Source organism: Leucopleurus acutus, assembly GCF_964270905.1.
Source record: "Leucopleurus acutus genome assembly, chromosome: 19".
Classification (NCBI taxonomy): domain Eukaryota; kingdom Metazoa; phylum Chordata; class Mammalia; order Artiodactyla; family Delphinidae; genus Leucopleurus; species Leucopleurus acutus.
The window spans coordinates 48,901,991-48,908,120 of NC_139161.1; positions in this window are offsets into that span (position 1 = coordinate 48,901,991).

Below are 6,130 nucleotides of genomic sequence, written 5' to 3' on the forward strand. Positions count from 1 at the left end.
GGCTGGAACACAACCACGGCACAGATGCTCAGGCTGAAGGGACAGAAAGGAGCTTCAGACCCCCATGGAGCACCATATGGCCCCTGCTCATACCCCCCGGGACGGGGAGCTCGCTCTGCCTTCCCAGGCCACCACCCCTTCTCAGGGACAGGGAGACTGTCCCCGCAGCTTCCCCTGCTCCCCGCTTCAGCACCCCTGCTCCTCTGGGTCCTAGGATTGCCCAGCAGACCTCCCAGGTAGAGGTCACCATGCCCTTGACCTCTCTCCAGACATCCTCTCCAGCCCCACCAATCTCCAGGTGGATTCCTGAGAATTAGCTCTGCTTTTTCAACGTCCCTCTCAGGTTTTGTGTTTAGAATTCTCCTCGACAGAGCAGGACTGTCACCTCCTTTCCTCTAGACACTATGCTCCTAGTAACACAGCCTCAGGCCGCTCCGGCTTTTTAATTTCTCACCCCCTGGTGCTCTCTGCCACTAACACGCTGATCATCTTTCTCCCCCCCAAAGCCGAGTGTAACAAGCTACGTGGCTATCTGTCCACCTGGAGGGAGCAGCTGAGCCCCAGCCCCCTCTGTCCAGACCTGCTTTACTGATGCTCGGTAAGGGCTGGACCCCATGCGGGGCTTGGAGGGAGGTACTGGGGAGAGGAACTGATATGTCTTCCAAGGAGACCGAGGGGAACTTCGTGCTTTCTGTTGGAGGCAGGGCTGTCCAGGCAGAGGCGACAGCCTGAGCAAAGACCAGGGGGAGAAAGTTTGGCGAGTGGCAAGGAGCTGGTGTGGCGGGACCCGTGGGTGGCAAGAGGCTTGGGAAGAGGTTGGGCCTGTAGTAGGCGCTGTGGCTGAACCTGGGGACAGCGGGGGCGTGAGAGGGACCCAGGTCCTACAGGAGACGGCACAAGGGGGATGGAGGAGACCAGAGGCCAGGACGAGGCTGCCGTGGGGGCCAGCGGGGAGGCGGGCTGGCCATAGAGGGAGAGGTGGGCAGGGGAAAGGGCCGTGGGGACAGGAGGTGACTCTGCAGTGAGCGGGGGCCATTCTCAGCTTAAGCCACCCTCAGAGAACTCCCTCAGAGTCACAGGGAGCCGGGGCAGGGGTGCGGGGCGGTGATTTCCATAAGAAGAGCCCACCTCTTCTTCTGGGTGGAGCTTGGGCCATTGGTGATCCTGACCCAAATAGGAGAGCGCCCTGGAGGCTGTGTCTGGACCTGGCTGTCTGCAGACTGCAGCGAGACTTGGAAATGGGAGAGCCTCCTCCCTCTGCCCGCGCGCCCCAACCCACTAAACGTGAGCAATCTTGGGAGAGGAGAGTCATCAGGGGGTGCCCCGGCGTGTAGGCACCTAGGTTAGGGAGCTCTGAGGAGGCCTTAAGCATCCTATTGGGAGAGGACCCTCAGCACACAGGCCCCAGGCCGTGTCCACAGTCACAGCCTGATAAGGGTGGCTGCCTTTACGACCTCCCTCAGCCCAAAATGACCTGTGGGGCTAGAGGCTGGGCTGGGCCGACCCTGCAAGAAAGGGATGGAGGGCCTGTCCCTTACCGCTCCCTGGGCCTCTGTTTTCCCCTACATCTCTCATCCATGACCACTGGCTGCTCCATTTTCTCTGCCCTGCCTGGTGAGTACGGGACAGTCCTGGGCTGCTGGAGCAGGAGGGGGTCAGAGAACTCTGGTCGGGGACTGCAGCAGCTCTAATTAGCTCCCTGAGTCACCCCATAAACCTGCGTTCCCACCTGCTGGACTCTCTTGCAGGCCTGGCCCTCACTCTATCTGGGATTGGGCGTCCTCACCTGGGAAGTGCCTCCCAAGACCTGGTACTGACTGGAGTGGCCTTTCCTGGGAGACTGACCAGGCCGGGGGGCCACAAGGCCCACCCTCCGTCCAGGGCTTGCTGACTCAGCTCCTATGAGCCGCCTGGGCCCTGTCCGTCTCCAGCTCTGGGGCCATCTCATCCCATCCTGAGCTCCCATCACACTGCTGCCCTGGAGAGCCACGTCCCTGGGGCCTGTGGGGGTGACAGGAGCCTCACCTCTGCCCTGGGCAGCTATGACTGTCCTCGCACCCCAATATCCCCAAACCTCGGGGAGGGGAAAGCTTCCCACATCCATCATATCCTGTGCTCTCACACACTCCCTGTGGCCAAGAGCTCACGTTCAGCTTTGTTTTCCCTGCTAGAGACCCAAGCTCCCTCCCAGCCCTCCCCTGAGGCCAACTGGCAGAGGGACACCTGAGGTCCTCGCTCTGGGCACCCTGTGGCCTTGGAGGGCACTGGCTACCTGTTCGCAAGACTCACCTGGTGAGGTCCAGGTGGCAGTGGTTGTTCTCAGATCACCGCATGTGTAGGGGCCCAAGGCCCCCCAGTAGGATGATAGCTGAGGTGGTGAGAGGCTCTCATCAGAGACAGAGGGATGGCTGGAATGAGGCGTCAGAGGCAGAACTTGCTGGGTCACCTGCCCTTGATGTCAGGCAGGCCACGCCCACCAGCCACAGCTGCCACGCCTGCCCACCGCCCACCTGCCCTGCCTGAGTCAGCCCCACACCCCCAGGGCAGCCTCACCCCGGCCCAGGAGAAGGCAGGGGAGGCAGCAGGTGCTGAGCCTGAAGTTTTGGTCCCAACGCTTCCCTTTCCTGTATTTGATGCTTCCCATCATGGGCCTCATAATAACTGCTTCCCAAGGATGCTGTGAGAAGTCAGAGATCCTGCTGGTAGGCGGGACAAATGAACGGTCGAGTGCTCAGCCCCGACCCCTGGGAGGCAACGCCACAGCCCAGGGCTGGCCTGGTTGACCTCACAATGGCCACCCCCAAGACTTGTTTTCCGTCCTTCAAAGTCTGGGATCAAGTCCGCTCAGAGACAGAAGAAGTCCCCATTCAATGCTTCCCACCTGTGGCCAGTAAGGGGCAGAAAACAGGCTCCGGGGCCAACAGGCTTCAGGTGTGGGTGAAGTAGGAGGCTGCTTTTGCAGTTTAAGTCAAAGGAGCTTCAAAGTTCCTAAGCGCACATCGCAATCTCATCACTGCCTGAAACTCCATTAAAGCTGGGTGTTGGACCAAACACAGTCCGCCCTCTATTGCTCCATTAATTGCCCCTCCCGACTCAGCCCCTCACCCCTCCCTGCTTGCTTTGGGCTGACTGCCTCTGAGCCCTAAGGGTGAGGCTCTTGCCCAATCTCGGCATCTGTATTTTGCGTTGTGTTAGCACATTTTCTCAATAGCCAGGCTGGCTAAGAAGGCCTCTGTTTCCCACCCAAAGGTACACAGTGTGCCCAGCAAGGAGAAAAGGGAGCCCCCTCTGCTGTGTGTGGAGCAGGGGCTGGTCTGCATTCAGTCCTATTGAATCCAACACATCATGAGAGCCTACAGTGGGAGGCCAGGCAGGGAAGCCAGGGGCCAGCGTGGGGTTCCGAACTGGGGAAAGTGGTCTCTACCCTCAAGGAGCTGTGAGCCACGCGGCAGCCAGGCTCGGGCAGGAGCTGTAACCCCACAGGACAGGTTACAAGGACAGAGAGGACTCAAGCCGCTCAGGAGGAGGAAGTGCTTCTAATGGGAGGTGGGGGAGGGGTTCAGAGAAGGGCATTTGGGTTGGACTTGGGAGGAGGGAGGACAGTCTACACGGGGAGAGCCACGGAGCAGGCACTCAAGAGGCAAGAGACACAGGCACGTTCAAGCTGTGGTGACGATCTTGGGCAACATCTAAACTCAAGTCCGGCTGCAGCCAACTGAGTGGCCCCAGGCCACTGAGTCAGCCCTGACCCCTTGGGGGGACACACCAGGCAAGTGTTGAGAAGACCCCCCCCCCCACACACACACACCTCCCAAGCCCTGCAGACATCAGGCCCGAGATGCAGGCCCACAGGTACCCCCTCCTCCAGGAAGGAGAAGGGAGAAAGGAGAGGAGGGGTCTCGGGGGAGGGGGTGCAGCCAGGGAGGGGCCGATCTCTTGACCTGCTCTAGAAAATGCCCCACTTGGTGCAGTGAGCAAGGAGGGGGGACCAGGAGCCAGGCAGACCTCCATCAGCAGCCTCAGGCCTGAGCAGACCCACCCAATGGTCAGCAGCGGGTCCGTCTGCATCCCAGTGGCCACAGCCGTCCCTGGTTTAGCAGAGCTGAGCAGCCCGCCCAGCAGGGATTCTGGGTGGTGACTCATGCTGCCTCCGAGTGATGGAGAGTGGAGGACATGGGAACTGAGAGAGATCAAGAGACAGCGACAGATAAAAAAGACCAAGCTAGTTGCAGGTGTGTCCTCTTTAAACAACCAGGGCTTACACAAAGGTTGTAATCATTCATTTTACGAAAGAACACCCACAAGATTCCTTCCAGCGCTGAGTTTGGAGGTTTGATCCAATTTGCAGTCATTTGAAAATATCTAATGTCTGCACATTTTCTGAGGAAGGCCTACGGGTAAAGCAAGGAGTCCCAAACCCAAACAGGAAGCAGAAGCCCACACGTCTCCCTTCCAACCCTGGGCTAGGCTGTCATGCCCCAGCCCGTTCTCTGCCATGCAACCTGGCACCACAGTCAAGTTCTGGCTTTGGAGTCACATTTGCCTGGGGTCAGACCCAGGCATTGCTGTCTCCTCGCTGTGTAAACTTACTAACTGTTCCAGTCTCAGTTTTCTCATCTATAAAATGGAGCTAATAATAGCTCTTCATGGGCGATTAGGAGGCTTACAGGATAATGAACATGGAGCACATCACATAAACACTCCCTTCGTTCTAGCCGTCAGTGTTCTTCTGCTATGCTCATTTGCCATGGTCTGGCCATGGCTCACTACACGCCTGGCCGCTTCGTCAACCAGACTCAGGATCCTCTGCTGGGCTTGTGTGCGGAGGTAGACGTGCTGCTGGAGAACTTGGAGGAGGGGGTCCCAGTGTTCCCTCCGGATAGACTTCTCACAAAAGGGCTGAAGCCCGGCCGCAGCTAATGTCATCCTTCATCTTGGGAATCAACATCCAACAATTTCACGACTAGGCAGCTCATTCCACACGCCACAGACATAACAAAACCCGCCAGTGTTTGGGACAGAGGGCTTTTCTAAATCATTCTTTCTTACATTCTAGTCCGTAAAGCAGGGATCCTCAAACTTTTCCATAAAGGGCCAGAAAGGAAATATTTTAGGCTTTGCAAGCTATTCAGTCTCTTGCAACTGCTCAGCTCTGTGTTGTAGCATGAAAGCTGCCAGAGACGGTACAGAAATGAAAGGTTGCCTCGTGTTCTAATAAAAGTTTGTTAACCGAAACAGGTGGCGGGCCAGACTTGGTCCCTGGCCCACAGTTTGCTAACTATTGTAGGTGTATGCATGCAGGAGTGCCCTTACCCACGGGTAACAGCTAAGGTATGACCAGAGGCTCCTAGCCATACAAGGTAGTACACACACGCACACACACACGCATGTGCACACACAGAACACACGGAGCCAATGAGCTACGCCGGCTCAATGACTGACATGGAGTTCACACTTGATATGACAGATGTATTTATTTCTGTACTTATCTGATGGACGGCAGGATGGGTAGAGGCGGAAGTAGGTATCACTGTAGGCGAGCAGGATTATGGCCACTACAGAGGGAAGATCATTAAAAAAATTCTTGCCACGTGGCTCTGGGACATGGTTCTGTACTTTCATTTGAACAGCGATAGAGCTAATATTTTTGGAACTGCGATGGATCACACAGAAGGAGGGAGTCACTCCGGAAACACCTGATCCTGGCAGAGCTGGGAATGGGGCCAGGTTCCCCCACCTTCTCGGAGGAGCAAACATCGTCACCCCCAGACCACTCTGGACAGGGGAGATATTAAGGACAAAGTAGACAAGGGCTTCGGCATTTTATCTCAAAGAAGTGTTTTGTTCTAAAAGGTGTTTCCCCGGGCATTGCTGCCTTTCACTCCCAGGAATATAAAGTCAAAGGAAACCGGGGCATCGCGTACATGCACGTGGCGATTTCTCATTCGCCATGTTTGATAAAGTCAGTAAAAACAGGAAAGCAATATCCTTTTGTGTTAGGAGAGTCAGCTGGGGACAGTGAGGGTGGCGTGACTATCTCTACCCGTGCGTCCAGCAATGCCTCCTGCAGCTTGTTCCGTGCCGTCTAGGAAAGGGCCTGCGAGGAGGGTGCTGGTAGGGCCAGGCTGCT